General features: G+C 35.5%; 1 non-coding gene across 1 annotated transcript; it reads right to left on the bottom strand.

Moving 5' to 3' along the window:
• Positions 1-3,119: 3,119 nt before the first annotated feature.
• LOC122101334 lies at positions 3,120-3,225 on the bottom strand. The gene has a single exon (XR_006146354.1). It is a non-coding gene; the product is annotated as a U6 spliceosomal RNA (small nuclear RNA).
• Positions 3,226-23,380: the final 20,155 nt, after the last annotated feature.

Raw genomic sequence — 23,380 nt, 5'->3', positions numbered from 1 at the left:
CTTTCAGTCTTAAGAAGTTCAGATTTCAAACTCAAGAATAAATGGATGTAAGCAAACAAAAAAATACAGTTCCTCTCATCTGATAATGCCTCTACAAGAATGAGAAAAGAGTTCATCATTCTAAGGACCCTTAATTCTTAAGATAACATTTGCTATAATGCTAATGTTATTACCATTTTAGTGTTGGGAAAAATTGTAATTAAAGGCACTAAGTGCATGGCCCAAGACACACAGTGAGGAAGGAAATGAGTCAAATTTTCCAAAAGTCTTCCAGCAATACACAAAAGGTAGATAAATTCTCTCCATTCACTGATACTCTCAATTCAATATTCATACTGTCCAAGAAATAATAGCATAGCAATTATTGCCCATGGTAATTGTTTTCTGTTACATTTTGTCTTCAACACAGACTGTGTTGGTGACATTGGGTTATCATGCACAGAGCTGAACTTATAAATTATGGTCCAAAGAGAGGCAAATTTCTTCTGTCCCATAGTTCCAGTATCATTTTTAAAAAGTACTAAATCTTTTAAATATCATCACTTACTGTATTTTGATAATTCAAGAATGAAAAATTTCACATATAATCACTCCAAAATGCTTTAAGACTAGGGTATGATAAAACAGGCCTCTGTGAAGTAAATTTTTTTCTACTTTTAAAATTATTCTGAAAGCCTGGTACTGGTTTGTCACACCTGTAATCCTAACTACTCGGGATACCTACTAAGGAGCCTGAGATCTGTGGATAATATTGGGAAGCCAACAGGACAAAATAAATTCATGAGATTATTTTTCAAAATTTTAACGAAATAGCAAAGGGCCAGGAATGGAGATGTAGCTCATATAATAACTCACCAATCTAGAGAGAAAGACGTAGCGAGATGTTGAAGCCCTGATTTCAAACTCTGAGCATGCCAACACGCAGGAATGCACACACACTCACTTTTTCAAAATATCTTCATATCAGTGTTTTGCATTAATTTCTTTGTTAACGATATTATATGGGTAAAATGGGCTTCATAAACTCTTCCATCTCAAAACATTTTTATACATTTTTGTTGTAAAAATACTGTACAGAGGGGTTATAGTTATATGAGCAAAGTAATAAGTACATTTCCTATCAAGCATTGTTACCTCCTCCTTTGTTTTTCCCCCACCATTCCTTCCCTTACACCTCCACAAGTACACTCCTCATACCCCAAAGCTCCACCAAATGTCCCTAGCCTAAATTGTAAAGTTCGTTTTTCAAAATAATGTCTTGTGCATCTATTGTTATACAATGGGTCAAACAGTATTCCTATTTAAGCATGTTGTTTTTTTCCTTTCCCTCCCCAAATTAGAGAAGTGTACATTCAAGATGCAGGTGCACCAACATCAAATAAAGTGAAAACAGGGTAATACTGTTGGGGAGGAACGTATAAAAAAGAAAAACAATCACGTCGTACATTATAAATATGTGAGAAACAACAGCAAGAAAGAAAAAAAAAACACTTGTGTCTATATCTTGGGGGTTATTTAGCTTAACATCAACTTATCTAGTCATATACACATAGGCTTTCAACTTTTCTGCTTATCCCAGACATATACTAGTTATTGCAAATAAGGGATACCATGGGACCTATGTTTCTTTGGACTTGGCTTACATCAGTTAATATTTTTTTCCAAGTCTTTCCATTTCCTAACAAATTGAGCGATGTCATTCTTTCTGATGGAGGCATAGAATTAATATATATATATATATATATATATATATATATATATAGTATATGTGTGTGCGTGTGTGTGTACACACAAATACACACAGAACATTTTCCTTTTTTGTTTTTTAGAGCAACTTAGTTTTCCACCTTCATCATTTTTTCAAATGTTTTTATTGTGATTAAGTGGTTACAAATTTCCCAAATTTCACAATATTGTGGGATAGTGATGCTTAGTTTAAGTCACAAACACATTCTAACTTCGATGGAGCAAATTGTCTATTATGGTCTACAACATTTATGAATTCTATGAGCTTTGCAATAGAGTTATTTCTTCCATATGTAAACTTTTCTTGTTTTGAAATATGTATATTTCTTTTGTATTGCGTAGCATCAGCTGTTCCCTCTTTCCCACTTGTTCCCTCCCTCCTTCCAGTGACATTGAGTTGCTTAGTTCATTTTGGTCAATGTCCAGCACAGCTGATGGATCCCACTGTTGTATGTTTTTTCCTGATTCCCTCTAGTTCTGTGTCGTCCTCCTGGTTTCCCTTCAGTGTGCACATATGACGGGCAGAATGGGGTTATTTAGTAGTGATTCGACCAGATGAGTTGAAGTTCTTGGTTTCTTAAGTGTTGTTAATTTTGTCATATCACCTTACATTTTGGATTTAACATCTGCTTATCACGGAGACCATGTGCCATTTGTCTCTTTGCTTTTGGCTTAACTCACTCAACGTGATTTCCTGTAGCTTGATTGATTTCCCTACTAATGCCATTATTTTGTCCTTTCTAATGGCTGGAAAATATTCCGTTGTGTATAGTTACCACAGTTTTTTGATCCATTCATCTCTGGTGGGACATATGGGTTGTTTTCATATCCTGGCTATTGTGAACAGTGCTGCAGTAAACATGGAAGTGCATTTGTCCTTGAATATTGGTACCTGTTATTCAGGATAGATGCCTAGAAGTGGTATGAGTGGGCCATAAGGAAGGTCAATATTTATCTTTCTGAGGACTCACCAGACTGCTTTCCAAAGTGGTTGTGTAAGTGTACATTCACACACACACACACACACACACACACACACACAGAGTGAGAGAGAGAGAGACAGAGAGAGAGAGAGAGAGAACATTTTCTTGATCCATTCTTCTACTGAGCAGCATCAGGGTTGGTTCCATATCTTAGCTATGGAAAATAATGCTACAATAAACATTGTTGTGGTGGTAGTTTTAGTATGGACTGGTTTGTGATCATTTGGGAGAATGCCCAAAAGTGGGATTGCTGTATAATAGGGAGCTCTATGTGGAGGCTTTTGAGGAACCTCCAAACTGCTTTCCAAAGTGGATGAACAAGTTTACACTCCCACCAAGAATGCCGTAGGCTTCCCTTCTGGCCATATCCCTTCCAGCATCTGTTGTTGTAAAAATATGGAACAATTCACTAATTTGTACATCATCCTTGTGCAGGGACCATGCTAATCTTCTCTGTATGTTCCAATTTTAGTGTATGTGCAGCCAAATTGAGCACAAAACATTTTTTATATATAAAAAGTAATTGATTTTCTTAAACTAGACAATTCAACAAAAATAAGTTCAAAAGAATTGTGAAATTTTAGAACCATGTGTTTCTTATATAAGCACACATTTAAGAATAAAGTCAAGATTGACATATCAAAAACAAAATAATTCCAGATATTTGTTGTTCATGAGATTTGTAGGAGGAGGAGTTCAATTATTCTACAAAAGGCACTTGTCATAATGATCATTGCAGCAAATGTTAAGGTTTGTTAAAAGTTTTAATGTTTTAAATATGTTTAATTTTGGGATTTGCTTATATATGGCAAAATTAAGTCATAAAAATTTTTGATAACGTATATAATATTTCTGGTAGCATGTACTAGTAAGTATGTACATTTCAGATTTTATAGAAACTTTACTAATGAGAAGTTGCAAAGACTGTGTAAAGAAGCAGAGTGAAGAGTTAAGATTTTAAGTACACAGTTTCTGTTAAATCTTTAGGGCTCCTTTACGTTATATGTTAGTGGTGAACAAATAATGATATAATCCACATACAAATGATGAGATGAACTATAAATAGTAATCTTAGTGAGTAAATTTAAAGGCTACTTATAGCTTTATCCAGTTTTAAATGTACAGGAATATGAGAAAATAGTAAACTCTACTATGTGCACTTCAAATACTGAAAACCCTGGTAATTGTTTTGTTTTTTATTTTAGTAATCATTAATATTTAATTATTGTTTTCTTTATTTATAACAACTTTTTGTGAGTCATGATTAAGAGGTACTTTGAGAATATTATTGGGATGGCCACACAATTTTTCATAGGTGCATGTGAATTTACAAAGAGCAAAACTAAAAACAAAATATTGATTAAAAATTATATCAAGTAGAGTCTGAATCAGGAGTGTTGATAAATGTCCACACCTAAAATCTTAACCCTAGGCTGGAGCATCTTATTTAAATATTGTTGAGAATTTCAAGAATTCCTTTATGTAAGGCCCTTAGAAGTATGTACAGCATGCATGTGTACAAAGCCAGTGACAACAGACAAATATGACTAAGTTTCCCCAAAAGGAATCTATGAAGTCAATAGTTATCTTCCCAAGCAGATGAAAAAATGCGTCCAAAATGATTCAGTGCCCCTACATTTGTGGAGTTATTTAAGTTATGGATTCTTTGTTAGACATATTCTTTTCTTTTAAAAATTGTCAAATATTAGTTTATAATAAACTTTGTCTAGTATTTCTTGGTTCAAAACAGAAATCTTGATACAGTTGATGTCACTTGGCTTTCTTACTATCTCAGTTCAAAGCCAACCTAGGCAGGAAAGTCTGTCACATTCTTATCTGTAACCAAACACCAAAAACGCCAGAAGTGGAGTTTCTCCCAAGTAGTAGAGTCCTAGCTTTGGGGGAAGTTGGCCAGGGAAGACATTTCTTCAGGGACATGGTCCAGCCTCTGAGTTCAAGCTCCAGAACCAGGACAAACTAAACAAACAAACAAGAAAAAAACGCACATATTTCTTTGGGACCATCCATAAAGCACTGGTTTGAGAACAGACTCCTTTTGCTGATCATACTCACTGAATCCTGCTTTTTTGGAATACTAATTGCGCTGGAGAATTCAGGACAAGACTAAATGAATTAATAAGTGACTCCTGCAACAACAGAATCATCTCAATAGTGAAACATCCATGCATAAGACAAATTAAAACCTCCAAGTCTTTGTTTCCTTGCAAAAGAAAGCTTTTAAAACAATGTTTATTTCCTTTTGTTCTATGCTGGCCTTCAATTGGCACATTGTTTCCTTTTGAAATACTTTCAAGAAGAAGTTTTCAGACAATTTTTATATGAATAAAGAACACACTCGAAAAAATTACATGTGCAAGATAATGAGTACAGTTTTTATCAAGCATTGTAGCCTACTCCTTGGTTTCCCCTTCCCATCCCTAGACATAAAAGAAATGCAAATCAAAACAACATTGAGATATCACCTCACCCCAGTTAGAATGGGTATAATCAAGAACTCTAATAACAACAGATGCTGGAGGGCATGTGCAGTCCCACTTTTGGGCATTTACCCAAATGTTTACAAACAAGACCACACTAAAGCTACGAGCACAACTAAGTTTATTGCAGCATTATTTACAGCTAAGATCTGGAATGAGTACATTTTTTATCAAGCAATATAGCCTATTCCTTGGTTTCCCCTTCCCATCCTCCCCTCCCCCCTCCATCCAATCCTCCTCCCCCCAACAACAAAGTTGTAAAGTTCGTTTTTGAAATAACGACTTGTACATCTCATTGTTGCAATGGGTCCACCTGTATCCCTATTTAAATGATTTGTTTTTTTTCTGTTCCCCTCCAGAAATTATACCGACATCAAATACAGTGAAATCAGGGGTTATTGTTATCCCGTGGGGAAGGGACATAAAAAGCTACAAGGAAATTATCTTATAAATGTGTTAGAAAAAGTCACATGAAAGAACAAAAAACATTCGAATACATATCTTAGGGTTCATTTCCCTAAAATCAACTTATCTGATCTTTTCTGTTTGACTCATACATATACTAGTTATTGTAAATAAGGAAAACCATGGGACCTATGTTTCTTTGGGCGTGGCTTACTTCAATTAATGTAATTTTTCCAAGTCTTTCCAGTTCCTAACAAATGGGACAATGTCATTCTTTCGGATGGAGGCATAGGATTCCATTGTGTATATATACCACATTTTCTTGATCCATTCATCTACTGAGGGGCATCTGGGTTGGTTCCATACCTTAGCTATGGTAAATAAGGCTGCAATAAACATAGTCGTGCTGGTACCTCTAATGTGGCCTTGTTTGTGAACATTTGGGTAAATGCCCAAAAGTGGGATTGCTAGGTCTTAGGGGAGCTCTGTGTGGAATCTTTTGAGGAATCTCCAAGAACCGACCTCAGGACCACTGGAATAGAATTGAAAACCCAGAAATGAACCTACAAACCTATAGCCATCTAATCTTCGATAAGAGAGCTAAAAAAATTGAAGAAAGACACCCTCTTCAGGTAAAATGAATGTTTTCAGGCTTCATAGAACTAGCACAAAGACATCTTTGGACATGAGGTAACACGCCTTTCAGAGACAACTTAGTAAATACAAAATATAAAATTTAAATGACTTATAAAAACATTATTCATGTACATATGGCCATATAAGATAATGTTAAGAAAAATGAAACCCAAGATAGGGACACAACTTGTTTATTCTTTATTGAAATTGTTCTTAATGTATCTAAAATGTACTATGTGATTTTTTCATTTCTCCTCCATGTTCTTCCCACATGATATAACTCCTGTTTTCACTGGATAGGATGTTGGTGCCCTGCATCTTGCATATACATTTTTCTAGTGTGGGGAGGAGAAGGGAAACAACAAAATGCTGAAACAAAGATTCAGGATGACCTATTGTAACAATGATATGAACAAGACACTATGTAGAAAACGAATTTTACAACTTGTGGAGAGGAGGGGGAATTGGTCAGATGGGGAGGAATGGATAACACAGAAAAAACAAAAGAGGATGTAACAATAAGAAATGTACTCATTACCTTACTTATGTAACTCTAAGCCCTCTGTACATTATTTTTTACTATAAAAACATAAAAGAAACCATTATCCATGAGTACATTAACTTCAAATTCCATAAATGCTCTTAAATTAAATTTAACTTGGAGAAGATTCTCAGAAAAATTTATTTGTGTGTTTGTTGTGAATTATTTCCCAAGTGTACACAAGTTAACAGTAGAAGAAACAATAGGAATAATAAGAGAAAGAAAAGTTCTGTGTTTAAGTCTAATGGTTCATATAATATGGAAGACTCTGCAAATAAGACAACATTGAACCAATAAAGCCAAGGCCATTATGTAGATCTATGGGAGTGACATAGAGAAATAATTAATACTAAGAGGAATATGAACGATGAGGCCACTCTCTTTCAACTTCTATCTCTAAATCATGGTTGCTAATCACGCAAATTTGTAAAATGTACAATTGAAGAATAATTCTGGTTCCAAAGTAAGTTAGATATAAGAGCATGGACTTAACTGGAAAAAAAGTCCATGGTGAGAAAGCAGGAATTATACTAGCAATGAACTGGTGGCCAAGATCTCATTTCTTTTTCTTTCTTTCATCTTTTTTCTTTCTTTTTTTTTTTTTTTTTTTTTTTATGGTTGAGGCAGGGTTTGAACTCAGCCTGGGAAATATCTCTCCATTCTTCAGCTCAAGACTAGTGCTCTACCTGTTGAGCCACAGCGCCACTTCCAGTTTTCTGGTGGTTAATTGGAGTTAAGTGCCTCAGAACATTCCTTTCCTACTCATACAGGATTTGAACTGCAATCCTCAGATCTCAGCCTCCTGAGTATCTAGAATTATAGGCGTGAACTCAAGTGATGGAATACTAGTGATGAGCAAGATTGCTGAATGAGGTTGCTGAGGCTTTTGCATACAAACATACAAACATACACATACACACAGAGGCACATATATGTGCAAACACACCTGCACAAATAAAACAACTCTCAGAATATGGAGAAATGTTAGAAAACAATAGAAAATATATCCTGAGTAAGACTAGATCAAGTGATAATTTTTAATATTAGAAAGTCCTCAAGTGAAATTTATTCAAAGTTTGATAATATTACATACCTAGGGACCAGAGATAAAAAGAAAGTCAATTAATCATTATTAAAGGGATAGGATCCATGGAAGAATGAATCAGAGACCCCTGCAGGTGCATCTGAAAATGTTCATATCCTGTGTGAAATGATAGAACATCTTTGAAAATAGTACATAAACAACTTGATGAGTCAGTCTAATGAATAAGATCATAGGAGAAGTTGAGAATTGCTAGTCTGTATCTAGATTAAATAAACCACCAAACTATGGAAGGGCAATTTGATACAAGCCTGGAATTCTAACACTCAAGCTAAGACAGGAGATTAGAGAGTGGGATTACATAGTGATACCTTCCCTGGACCAGGTAATATAATTTTGTCTCAATGAAACAAACCAAACAACAAGAAAGGAATACACAGTTGGAAGTTTGGGCTAATTTTGTCATTATGTTTTGAGAAGGCAAGTTTCCTATTGAAATGCAACTCATATATAATCCTCAGTTGTGTTTTAAATGCTCTCTGCATTACACAACATTCCTAGATGCAAAATGGCTCATGATTCCCAATCAAAAATTTGAAAAAATAAGCATCATTCTGTTGGATTTCAAAGAAATAATGAAGGATTACAAAATTTTAAGCCTGGAAAAATACAAGTTCATCTAATGTAGGACTTTGTAGATCTTGCTAAACTAGAATTTATATTTAAAATAAATATTTTGGTTTTGTTTCTAATTTCATATTCTATAGGATACTACAAAATTCTTTTTAAGTAGAGGTTTTAATTCACAAATTCACACATGAATCAGGCATTTTATTTGCTTAAAATATTCTTTCAAGCGAGGTATAATTAGAACTTAGTTAATTGATAATTCCAACAGTTCATGTATAAAATGAGATAGTGTGAATAATCTGCACAGAGTTGCCAACAAATGGATGATATTAATTTATTAATTCAGAACAAGCAATTTTTTGAGGCTTTGGTGTAACATGGTATGAAGACAGTAATTGTGTGAGGTCTTGGTTCTTCTATCTATTTGTAATACAGGAAGAAATTTCCTTAATTACATGCCTCTGTATACAATGAGAAAAATGCGAGGTTGGAGTTGGTTTTATTTTTTGGTTTGTCCTCAGGTTTGAACTCTGGGCCTGGCCACTCTCTTTGAGCCGGTTTTTGCTCAAGGCTCATGCCCTACAACTTCAACCTCAGTGCCACTTGAGTCTGGCTTTTCCTGAGAAGTTTATTGGAGATAAGAATCTAAGGAAACTTCCTGACTGGGTGGGCTTTGAACCATAATCTTCTGATCGTAGCCTCCTGAATATCTAAGATAGATAAAAATATAAATAATATTTGCAAGTGCTCTGATTTCTAGAAACCAGAAAAATGTTGCAGCAAAGTTTAGTGTAGTGTACTTTCCACAATAGGAAAGGCATCATATTAGCACAAGTGTAGTATTTTTTCACAATAGTGATAAGCTATTCATGATGTGAATTAAGGGAATTTTAAGGTGCACCATACAAATTGGAAACTGTTGGGCTAGGAAGACTTTATGGCATAAAAACTTGGGATTGATGATCACAGAAATAATAGCTTACTCTGATGAACAAATGTTTACTCTTGAGGAATTAATTATTACACATACTTCGTAGTTATATCCTCCACCAGAATGTGGCTATTTTTTTGTTGATTTCTCAATATGTAGCACCCAATTAGAAACTGCAGTTATTGCAGAATTAAATAACATACAAACAGGTACTGTTTTTAATATCTCTGATATGGAATGTTCAGAATTTGAAAATGAGTAGTTAGTATTTGTAAGAACTTTGAAGAACACATATATTATGTCCTTTTAACAATTATTCAGTTTTAAAAGTTAGGAGTTTCCATAGAATTAAACTGTTTTCTGTTTTACTATGGGACAATATTAACTTATAATTTTTTTTGAAAATTATGACAGATATATTGTGAAAATATTGTATATTTGGATAACATTCAAGTTGATGAACCTCTGATAAAGAAAGGTGTAATTAATTCAAATTAGATGCCAAATAGTGTTCATTTTTTAAAAGGTAATGCACATAGGATAATATTTACTATAGCAATACAGTGAAATTATACTTTATGTAACTTAGTTTTGTTTAATTTTATTTTTAAGGTGATATATACAGGGGTTGCATTAATTTTAAAGTAGTGAATACATAACATGTTGAAATTTTACCCACTACCTCATTTTTCTCACACTTTTCCTTTCCCCCCAAACCCCTCACAAGTTGTAATGTAAATTTCCAACATTTTGTCTTGTGAGTACTGCTACTGCACTGGTTTGCACTTTGTCTTTTGTCTCCCCAATTTGCTGTTCATCTTGCCTTCTCAAATTAAGGTAAATGCATGTGCAATACACACAGTATTGAAATCAAATACAGCAGGGGATAAACTATAGGGGAAAACACAAAAGAAAAAAGAAATCACGTAGTACATTTAAAAAAAAAAAAACAACCACAAAGAAAAACCACTATTTCCATATCTAGGTGTTTATTTTGCTCATCCTATATGCAAAGCTTTTGAGCCATTCTGCTCATCTGCTAGTGTTATTCTATACATATCCTATTATTACAAATGAGGGAAACTATGGAATCTGTTTCTTTGGGTCTGGCTTATTTTATTTAGCAGGATTTTTAAAAATCTTTCCATTTCCTTTTGAATTGGAAGCATAGAATTCAACCATATATATATATCAACAAAATGTAATATATATACATATATATATCACATTTTGTTGATTCGTTCATCTACTGAATGGCATATTGGTTTGAAAATGTTTGCATGTAAGTATTACTTAGGGTCATTCAAAAATGACAGATGACACCTCCCCAGAAATACTAAAATCATGATTTCTTCTTAAGAAAGGATTTTATGGTGGTACAAGTGTTGAAATATCTGGATGAATGTAATTTATATCTTGCACTGAATTAGGCAGGAAGATATCTAATATTATATAGGATAAAAATGGTAGTGACAAAATATTCCCTTGAGAAAGATATAGGAGTCTGCCAGAAGTATGAAGAAATTCAGATAATTTTAAAGAATTTAAAAATACAAGCTCAAATATGTTTCTTTAAATAAAAATTATGTAAGTGGAAGGGCAAAAGAAGGAGAAGAGAGGAAAGTAACTGACAGCAGATCATTGTCCCAAGTTAGAGTATAAAAAGTCATAATCTAGAGTTCGGATGAAGATGGCAGAAGGTCTAGGCTAAACGAGCTATCATGTAGACAACAGTTTTAGTGTTCCAGTCAACAGTCCTAGGCTAGAGAATCACACCCAGTGTGCCATTACAGTACAGAGAGTTTGGCCAGAGATGGAATATCCAGGCAAGGAAACAGATCTGAGAATCAGCGGCCTGAGCCAACATGCCTACAGAGAGAGTCCAATCAAAAAGATGCCAGACACAGTGTGCGTATTCTACTCAACACCAGGAAGAACTGACAAGGAACAGATATATTCATGCTGGATATCACAGACCATAGAGGGCCCAGTCACCAAGATTCTGGCATGAATAGAACCCTGACATCCTCACTCCTTCTCAGAAAGCAGAGGAAGGAAGGTGGCCCCTCTCCCACCACCAGAGAGCTCCATCTTTGATACTGACAAAGGCCCAGAAATTGATACTGACAAAATGCCCAGACTTTTGACTGTGCAACTACAGGACTTTGGTTGATGCTTGCCTTAAAATAGTGTTCTAGCACAAAAATGGATTCATGGAATCCAATAAAAGACAGCTGAAAGAAGTCAGGGAGACCGGACAGGGAATGTTGAATGGAGCCCAACAGAAGGAATGGGAGTCCAAGGAAACCATAACCGATCAACTAAGTGATTTGAGAATAAACACAACACCAGATTCAAGAAGCTTTTAGAACCCCAAATAGAACAGACCATGACAGGATATCACACCGTGACATTATAATCCCCACAGCATCAATTCCAAGGAAAAAATCCTTAAAGCAGTCAAGGAGAAAAGATCAACCACTTACAAAAGGAAACCAATTAGAATAACTTCAGATATCTCAGTGGAGAAAATTACAGCAAGAAGAGCTGCCATGCCCTAAAGACAAACAATTATCATCCAATTATACTGTACCCAGCTATACTCTCCTTCATAACCGAAGGCCAAATAAAAACCTTCCATACCAAAGAACAACTGAAACAATATATATACACCAAACCAGCCCTATAAATGACACATAACGATGTATTACACATAGAAAATCAACAAGACCACAATAAAGGCAAAGAAACCGCACTCAAACTGAGAATCCAAGAACCATAGGAAGAACCCAGTTGCTGCAGCCCCCAAGAAGGGGCATAAAATGGCAGGAACTCCCAAACAGCTCTCAATTCTAACTCTCAACATTAACGGATTGACTCTCCAATTAAGCGACATAGACTGTCAATTTGGATTAAGAAGCACGATCCTTCTATCTGCTGCCTTCAGGAGTCTCATGTTGCCCATAAAAACAAACACATTTTCAATGTGAAAGGCTGGGACAAAATCTACCAAGCAAACGGCCCACATAAACAGGCGGAAGTTGCAATCCTAATAACAGATAAAATAGACTTCTAATTAAAATTAGTGAGAAGAGATAAGGAAGGTTGCTACATACTAATTAAGGGATCTCTCCTTCAGGAGAATATTACAATTTGAAATATCTATTCGCCAAACAACCAAGAACCCAAATTTCTTCAAGAAACACTACTTTCCTTCAAATCTGACATTGATCCAAAGACATTAATTGTTGGGACTTTAACACACCACTTTCCCCACTAGATAGATCAACTCGGGAAAAACTCAACACAGAAACTGCATATCTAAACACCTGCATAGATCAACTATATTTAACAGACATCTACCGTATATTTCACCCAGCAGCATCAGAATACACGTTTTTCTCAGCAGCTCATGGCACATTTCCCACAATAGACCACAAATTAGGTCACAAAACAAACTTTTCCAAATTCAGAAACATAGAAGTTATACCTTGCATTCTCTCACACAACAAGGGAATAAAATTAGAACTCACCACCAAAAGCCACCGAAGAAAGTCCTGTAACACATGGAGGCTGATAAACACACTGTGGAATGACCAGTGGGTCATGAAAGACATTACAAAGGAAATTCAAATATTCATGATATTCATCAAAGATGAACACACAAATTACCACCTACTCTGGGACACAGCAAAGGCAGTACTTAGAGACAAGTTTATAGCCCTGAGTTCCAACACAAACAACTTGTAGATATCTGAAACCAACAATTTAATGGGACATCTGAGAGCCTCCTTGAATAAGAGCAGGAAGATAATCCCTAATCCAGTAGATGGAAAGAAATGATTTATATTAAATCAGAATTAAAGAATTAGAATCCAAAAATACCACAGAAAGAATCAACAAAAGAAAGAGTTGATTCATCGATAAAATTAACAAAATTGACAGAACTTTAGCAAATCTTACCAGAAAAAGAAGAGAACACACCCAAATAAATAAACTCAGAGATGAGAATGGACACATCACCACAGAAACAACCAAGATTCAGAACATTATAAGGGAATACTTCTCAAAACTTTATGCTAATAAGTTTGAGAACTTGGCAGAAATGGACCTTTTTCTAGCAAATATTGACATGCAGAAACTAAACCAAGATGAGTTAAACCATCTTAACAGGCCCATATTCAACATTGAAATAGAAACAGCAGTAAGAGTCTTCCCATCTAACAAAAGCCCAGATCCTGATGGATTTACAGTGGAATTCTACAAGGCCTTCAAAGAAGAGCTCACACCAACACTCCTCCAAATCTTCAATGAAATTGAAAGAGAAAGTTCACTACCGAACTCATTCTATGAAGCCATCATAACCCTCATCCCAAAACCAGGCAGGTAGTCTTCAAAGAAAGAGAACTATAGACCCATTTCTTGGATGATCATTAATGCAGGAATTCTCAACAGATTTTTGGCGAATCGACTTCAACAATTCATCCAAAAAATCATACACCTCGATCAAACAGGATTCATTTCAGGATTCATTTCATGCAAAGTTGGTTCAATATACACAAATCAATTAATAATCCGCTCTCAAATTACTTAAGCTGATTTAAAATATTGGTAAAGTAGCAGGGTATAAATTTAACGCTCAAAAATCAATGGCTTTTCTGTATGCCAACAATGAGAAAAGCATGCTGAAACCAGAAAACAACTCTATTTGTCATAGCCTCACAAAAAATGAAATACCTAGAAATTAACATACCCAAAGAAGCGGAGGATCTCTATGATGAAAACTATAAAAACTTGAAAAAGGAAATCAAAACAGAACTTAGAAAGTGGCAAAAAAAAAAAAAACTCCCATGCTCCTGTATTGGAAGGATCAACATCGTGAAAATGGCAAAACTTCCCAAGGCTATCTAAAATTCAATGTGATACCTATCAATATTCCAACATCATTCTTCAAGGAAATAGAAAAGGCAATCCAAAAATTCATATGGAACAATAAAAGACCCCAAATAGCAAAAACGATCCTTAACAGAAAGAACAGTGCTGGAGGAATATCAATACCAAATTTCAAACGCTACTACAAAACATTGTAATCAAAACAGCTTGGCACTGGCACAAGAACAGACCTCAGGACCAATGGAATAGAATTGAAAACCCAGAAATAAACTCACAGACCTATAGTCATCTAATATTTGATAAGGGAACTAAAAAAATAGAATGGAAGAAAGACAGCCTCTTCAGTAAATGGTGCTGGCAAAATTGGTTAATCACTTGTAGAAAATCAAAAATAGATCTATAATGTTATCCTGCACCAGAATCATATCCAAATGGGTCAAGGACCTCGGAGTCAAAGCAGACACTCTGAAAACATTACAGGTCTGAAATCATTACTAGGTCTCCTTGGCATAAGCCTAAAGTTTCTTAAAAGAGACACAGAAACACAATAAATCAAAGAAAATTTGGAAAAATGGGATTGCATTAAGTTGCAGAGCTTTTGCATGGCAAAGGATATAGCTAGCAAGATCAATAGAAAGCCTACTTATTGGGAGAAGATATTCACTAGCCATACAATGGACAAGGTTATCATATGTAAACTATACCTGGAACTCAAAACATTAAATCCACCAACAACAAATCCTCAAAAAAACAACTGCCCAATAAATAAGTGGGCTACATTGCAACAATGAGATGTACAAGTCGTTATGTCGAAAATGAACTTTACAACTTTCATGGGGGGGCGAGGAGGATTGGGGGGCGGGGGGAGGATGCGAAGGGATGGGAAGAGGAAACAAAGGAGGAGGCAGCAATGCTTGATAAGAAATGTACTCATTATCCTGCCCATGTAATTTTAACTCCTCTGTACAGTATTTTCAAAATAAAAATAAATAAATAAATAAAAATAAGAGGGCTAAAGACTTACGGAGAAAATTCTGTGAAGAGGAAAGAAGGATTGCCAATAGACACATGAAGAAATGCCCGACCTCACCAGCCATAAGAGAAATGCAAATCAAAACAACATGGAGATACCACCTCACCCCAGTTAGAATGGCCATAGGCAAGAACAATAATAACAGATGCAAGAGTGGATGTGGCCAGAAGGGAACCTTACTTCATTGTTATTGGGAGTGTAAACTTGTTCAACCACTTCGGAAAGTTGTATGGAGGTTCCTCAAAAAACTCCTAGAGCTCTCCTATGACCCAGCAATCCCACTTTGGGGCATTTACCCAAATGATCACAAACAAGACCATACTAAATCTTCCAGAACAACTATGTTTATTACAGCATTATTTACCAGAGCTAAGATACGGAACCAATCCAGATGCCATTGAGTAGATGAATGGGTCAAGAAAATGTGGTATATATACACAATGGAATTCTTTGCCTCCATCAGAAAGAATAACAATGCTCCATTTGTTAGGAAATGGAAAGACTTAGAAAAAATTATATTAAGTGAAGTAATCCAGCCCCAAAGAAACATAGGTCCCATGTTTTCCCTTGTTCAAATACCACTTCTGGTTTGCACACACACAGTCTATGTATGAGGGTACGTTCTCCATGTTAAACAATAGGGTAGTACTCCCTATCTGAACGGGAAAGTTCCACAGTATAACCCTATGCCCACATTAGAGGGTGTACAATTTTCTTGGAGCTCATTAGTTTACCCAGGAGAAATATAAATATCCATAAATTTTGGAGCTAATTAGTAAATATCTGAATTAACACTAGATCTCAAACATCTCAAAACTAGATGTTGTGTTATTACAAGTCAACATTGTATTATTGTTACATAAGAATCCTTCCCTACTTGCCAATGTGTAAGAGAAAATGAAAGAAAGGCATTAAAGCAAAATGCCTTATCTTTTTAGGAATTTAATCCTAGTGATGAGGGTAATGTCTGAACTCTTCCATTCAATAAAAGCTTGAAGTTTATCAGAGCACTTCCTACATATAAGAATTTGTGGCAGTTTGAATGACAAGGCTATTTCATCATGGAGATATCACCAAAACACTGTTCTTATTGAACTTGTCTATACCTTTTTAGTTTTCAAATCCAAATAGCATATTTCCTTCAATATCTCTGTAACAGTTTTGAACTTTTCTTCCTGCAAATTCTTTCCTTTCTTTACTTCTGTAAATCTGCGTTTATTAATTTCTTGTTTCCTTATTTATCTCATTCTTCCAATCTTGTCCACACTGGTACTCACATTGTTCAGAATTGTGTCAGAACTTTCCCTTAACTCTTCCCTTTAATAATGCCCCCAATTTTATTATTCTTTTTCATATAAACTTTACAACTATCAGAGTTTTTTTTCTCCCTAAATCCATCATTTCCACCTGCAATCCCTATCACCAAGAATATCACTAACACAGTTGCCTGGCCAGAGATGTAGAACACTTTAGATTTTTCTTACCCTTCTGCTCTCACCCATTAGTTAAGATGAATGATGAAGATTTTCTGAGTTTCTGTCACTAATATGATTTCTATGTACTCATTTTTATGCCCCTGACACCAGCCTGTTTCATGTAATCATCACTGGTCACCTAGATTTAAGCAACCTTTTACAACCTATGTTTTTCCCCATAGTCTTTTCTTATTGGCCCTTTCCATCAACAAATTACTTCTGCTTGTAAGCACACAGAGTGAAGGGCTCAGACACAAATTCTAGTATCATTATTTACTCATTACATTGACTACTGGCCTTACATTTCTCATCTGTAAATGGATGTAATCTACCAGAAATATTGAAGAATATATTTGTTGGCTTATAGAGCAAAAAAAAAAAAAAAAAAAAAAGAAAGAAAAGTGAAGAGTCCTTACATTTTCCCCCTTAGCTTACAAATAAGGAAAGTGTCAAATTCAGTTTGTTGGTATAAAGTCACAAATTTTTTCATGCAGAAATAAAAATAAATTTTCCTCCTGGCTCTAAGGACCGTGTCCTTTTAATGTAACTCCAGATATTTAAGTGGTATTATGTAATTGTGTCATGTGTTTACAGCTATATTGAAGAATATGTCATTGGAAAACATTGGTTATTGAATAATGTCTTTATGAGAATGGTATTTGAACTAATCACACTAAGTTGAAAACTACATCTTAGTCCATCAAAATGTTTCCTATTGCTTTATTTGTTGCCAAGAGTTCTTAATAAATTTATACATAGATTTTCTCCAGTTAACTGGATGGAAACTAAAACTGATCATGGATTTCTGCCTAATGAGTGAAGTATGCTTCTTGAGGCATGTGTTGTTAACTTCTAGGGATATATAACTAAGCCAATGGCTATGTGGGTAGTTAAAGGCTTTCTCCTAAATTCCTCAGGCTAGAACAAACAAGATCATTTGTAACAGAAAGCACTCAGCTTATTATATTTTATCTATGTGGGATAATCAACATGTGCAAATAAACGATTTTATTTATAAGAAAACAATAGTACCAAGAAATGTGAGTATATTTAGAGAGACTGAAAGAATAACATTAAGGTATTTACTGTCTCACCTGTTTATGTGATTGTATTTCTTGATATTGAGACTCTCCTCTTATTATTCTTATTGTATTAATCCAATGCTTTTTAGTACTATGTATTCAATGTGGGAAATCTGGCTTACAAGATGTCTAAAAATTTTTCCTTTTTAATCACAACCTTGTCATTATCAGGCTACACTGTGGTCATCATCATCTTCATAAAAATTATTATTAGAATCATAAGTGCTAACTATTGAACGTATGATACCTGTCTATGATTTTGCAATATTTGTATTATGATTAATAATTTTAATGTTACCACTGTGCATGCATACATGTTAAAATTTTGAATAAATAAACAAAAAAAAAACTAAGCCATATCAGGTAGCTTGACTATGTGCTTATAACAAATTATTCAATAGATTTTTGAGGCATTGCAAATTCCTAACCAGTATGAATTATCTTCCTCTCTCCCTGTCATTACACACGAATATTTAAGAGTTTGAACAAATTTTTTCAAGTAATATACTATAAACGTTACCACAATATCATGCGTATATCTAAAACTCCCTTGAAATTAATAAACTGTACTTTCTATTGAAATATTAGTTATTTTATACTAGGAAACTTTTCGAAAAATAGACAGCCTATCTTTGAAATAAAAAAAATAGTTGAATAAAGGTTTCAGAGGGAGCTCCGGGATGATGGCGGAGGAGAAGCTGGAGGCTAAACAAGCTCTCACATAGAAAGCAGTTTTTGTTCCAGTGAATAGTCCTAAGCCAGATAATCACACCAAGTGTGCCATCACAGGACAGAGAGTTAGGCCAGAGAGGGAAAATCCAGGCAAGGAGACAGATCTGAGCACTTGCCAGCTGCTGTAGCTGAGGTGGCAGCTGCTGAGGCGGTAGCGGCGGCAGCTGTAGCCACCATACCGGCAACAAAGAGAGTCCAGGATGAAGGCCCTAGAGGCGGCAGGTGAGCGGATTTCTACTCAACACCAGCAAGAACTGACAAGGAACAGACATCTTCATCCTGAAGTTTGTTCGCCGACCAGAGACGACACAGGAACCAAGATTCCGGCGTGAGTAGAAGCCTGACATCCTCACTCCTTCTCAGGGTTCAGAGGAAGGAAGGCCACCCCTCCCCTCGCCACTACCAGAGATCTCCATCTTTGATACTGACAAAGGCCTGGCTGAGCAGCTAGCTCTAACTCAGGCATTGGAAGAAAACAAGAGTAATTTAGTAGGTCACAGGAACCTAATCTGACCAGCTAGGCTCAGCTCCACCCAGGGAAAAGTCATCCAGAACAGGGCACAAGCCCCAGGAGTGGATTTCTTCGCTGATTACACAGAGACAGAGGCTGTCCCTCCCTACAGCAGCCTTGAAAATCAACTGAAATACAGTAAACATAAATCTTGAAAAAGGCTCCCGGCTGGGCTCTGTGAGTGACTCAGAAGTTAACCCCTCAGGGAAAAGCTACTATGTGCTGAAAAGCCTCAACTCTACCCAGAACCTAGCCTCAACACAGCATCTCTAAAGTAGAGGAAACAGCCATCTCCCTCTTTTGTGATACTCAAAGCAGATCCCCCTCTGGGAGGACGATCAAAAAATCCTGGGTAAGCAGAGCATTTTTCTGCCTGCTCATACTAACCAACTTAAAAAAACCAACCAAGCCACAGCAAATTCAAACACCACAAGCAGACCAGAGACTCCAACTAGAGACAGGTTAAGGACACAAGGAAGATATAGGATCTTCCCATCCCCCCAAAAAAATCAAAGAACTTTTTTGTACCTTTTATTAAAAATTTTTTCTAAAACTTTTAAAAAATTTTTAATATTGAACTTTTTTTTGAAAAAAATTGTTTTATATTAACTTTTTTCTTCCTCTGATAATTTTTATTTTAAGGGTATAAGTGTGTGCTTTTTTTTTCTTTTTTGTTTAGCCCTACTGACCTTTTGATCTTTTTTTCTTTCCTTCTCATTCTTTGAACCTTTTCTTCTCTTTTATTCTTTGCTCATCCTCAGATATAACCGTAGTTGAATATTAGATCTTATCCCCCATTGTGTACACATTTAATCCAGAAATGTATTGCTCAGTTCAAAACCTTTTAGACTTAAATTACTTAATAATAGTACTACCTCTTTATATCTATATAATATTTTAAGCATTTTAAAAGTTTCCCACATCTCCTTTTCATCCCTACCCTTATCTTATCCTATCCACATTCTTCTCTGAATATTACGTTTTTAAATTTGAATAATTTTTAAGTGTTTCACTTTTTAATTTTTAATATTTGTTCTTCTATTTTTGCCTCTTTTTATATCTTTATCTTCTTTTCTTTTCTCTCTCTCTACTATCATTCTATCCAACCTAGTTCCCACTTTGAGATTAAGAATTAGTTAAGTTAACTCACCCTCTGCCTTTACATATCCTTCTATACCTATTTTTACCCACATCTCTCCAAACCTAATAATTTCTAGTTTGCCAAAATCTTCTTTGTGGTTCATAACCCATTAATACATAGTTGTTTGATGTTGAATAGATATATCCGTTGAACCAGAGTGTATCTGCAGACTTTGACTGAGCAACTACAGACGTTGGTTGATGCTTACCTTAAGATAGTGATCTAGCACAAAACTGGTGTTACTTTCATCCCAAATGGGCAGAGCAATCAGGGAAAACACAAGAAAAATGACAAGTCTGGGTATCTCAACTCCCACTCATGATAATCCGTAGACAGAACAGATAATAATCCAGAGGAGAGTTCACAATTAGCTCTACAAACACTACTGGTAAACATGGTAAACGAAAAGATTGAAAACCTGCAAAAGACTCAGTATGAGCATGATAGGGAGAGAGAGGAGGCAAAAAAAGGCCAATACAGGAATATCATGAGCATGAGGAAGCTACTCAAAGATTGATACAGAATTGCATGAGCAGCTTGAGAGCACTCAAACAGAAATAAAGGAATGGTGTGAGCAGCCTGAGATCTGTCAAAGAGAGCTACAGGAATCGCATGAACGGGAGGAAGCTAATCAAAGAGTAATACAGGAATTGAGAGACCAGGATGAGAATACACAAAGATAATTAAGGCATTCATGGAATCCGTAAGTTGTGAACTAAAAGAACTCAAGGAGTCCACAAAGGGAATACTGAATCTAACCCAGAAGAAGGAATTGGAGTCCAAGGAAACCATAACCAATCAACTAAGTGATTTGAGAATAAACACTGAACACCGAATTAAGGAAGTAAAGAAGTCCATACAAGATCTAAAACAAAGCTCCAACAAAGAATTTGAAGCCATCAAAGCTGACCAACTAGAAACAAAAGAAAAAAAAACAAAGTAGAATGTCTTGATAGTAGGTTAGAACTTGCAGAAGATTGAATCTCCAGGATTGAAGACAGCATGGATATTATAGAGAAAAAACATATAACCATCCAAGACAAATCCAAGAAATATGATAGATCTATTCAACATTTGGAAGACACCATCAGAAGGCCTAACCTGAAGATAATGGGTGTAGAGGAGCACTTAAAAACAAGTTAATGGTCTAGGAAATTTGTTTAACAGGATCCTAGCAGAGAACTTCCCAAACATGAAAAAAGATAGACTTATTCAGATACAATAAGTTTTAGGACTCCAAATAGACCAGACCAGAATAGGACATCCCACTGTCACATTATAATCCACAATGGATCAATTCAGACCAATGAAAAGATCCTTAAAGCTGTCAAGGAGAAAAGATGAATCACCTATAAGGGGAAACCAATTAGAATCACCTCAAATTTCTCATCAAAGACAATCAAAGCAAGAAGAACCTGGAATGATGTATGCCATGCACTACAGACAAACAACTATCAACCAAGAATACTGTACCCAGCTTACTCTCCTTCATAACCGAAGGTAAACTAAAAACCTTCCATACCAAAGAACAACTGAAACAATATATATCCACCAAACCAGCCCTACAAAAGATTCTTAATGATTTTCTACACAGAGAAAACCAACAAGACCACAATAAAGGCCAAGAAATCACACCCAAACTGAGCATCCAAGAACCATAGGAAGAACCCAGTTGCTGCAGCCCCCAAGAATGTGCACAAAATGGCAGAAACTCCCAAATACCTCTCAGTCCTATCTGTCAACATTAACGGACTTAACTCTCCAATTAAGCAACATAGACTGCCCAGTTGGATTAAAAAGCAAGATCCTTCTATCTATTCCCTTCAGGAGTCACATCTTGCCCATAAAAACAACATTTTCAACATGAAAGGCTGGAACCAAAGCAAATGGCCCCCATAAACAGGCGGGAGTTGCAATCCTAATATCAGGTAAAATAGACTTCAAATTAGAATTAGTAAGAAGTGATAAAGAAGGTCACTACATACTAATAATTAAGGGACCTCTCCTCCATGAGAATATTACAATTGTAAATACCTATTCACCAAACAAAGGAGCACCCAAATTTATCCAAGAAACACTACTTTTCCTCATATCCCACATAGATCCAAAGACATTAATTGTTGGGGACTTTAACACACCAGTTTCCCCACTAGATAGATCAACTCGAGAAATCACAAATCTAATCAACTGCATAGATCAACAAGTTTTAACAGACATCTACTGAATATTTCACCCAGCAGCATAAGAATACACGTTTTTCTCAGCAACACATGGAACATTTTCCAAAGTAGTCCACATTTTAGGCCACAAAGCAAACTTGTCCAAATTCAAAAGCATTGAACTTATACCTCTCAGACTACAAGGGAATAAAATTAGAACTCACCACCAAAAGCCACCAAAGAAAGTCCTGTAACACATGGAGGCTGAACAACACACTACTGAATCACGAGTGGGTCATGGAAGATATTAGAAAGGATATTCAAATGTTCATGATATTCAACAAAAATGAACACACAAATTACCAGCTCCTCTGGGACACAGCAAAGGCAGTACTCAGGGGCAATTTTATAGCTCTGAGTTCCTACATCAACAAAGTGGAAAGATCTGAAACCAACAGTTTAATAAGGCATCTGACCCTCCTTAAATAAGAGCAGCAATATAAACCCCAATCCAGTAGAAGGAAAGAAATTATTAAAATTAAATCAGAATTAAATAAATTAGAATCCACAAAATACCATAGAAAGTATCAACAAAAAATGAGTTGGTTCTTCTAAAAAATTAACAAAATTGACAGACCCTTAGCAAACCTTATCAGAAAAACAAGAGTACAACCCAAAAAAAAAACCTCAGAGATTAGAATAGAAACATCACCGGAGAAACAACCTAGATTCAGAACATTATAAGGGAATACTTCTCAAAACTTTATACTAATAAATTTGAGAACATGGCAGAAATGGACCTTTTCCTAGCAAATATTGACATGCTGAAACTAAACCAAGATGAGTTAAATCATTTTAACAGGCCCATATCAAGTATTGACGTAGAAACAGCAATTAGAGTCCTCCCATCTAAGAAAAGCCCAGGACCAGATGGTTTTACAG

Source organism: Dipodomys spectabilis, unplaced genomic scaffold (assembly GCF_019054845.1).
Source record: "Dipodomys spectabilis isolate Male_0828 unplaced genomic scaffold, ASM1905484v1 ptg000653l, whole genome shotgun sequence".
NCBI lineage: Eukaryota > Metazoa > Chordata > Mammalia > Rodentia > Heteromyidae > Dipodomys > Dipodomys spectabilis.
This window is presented reverse-complemented; position numbering and strand designations above follow the sequence as displayed.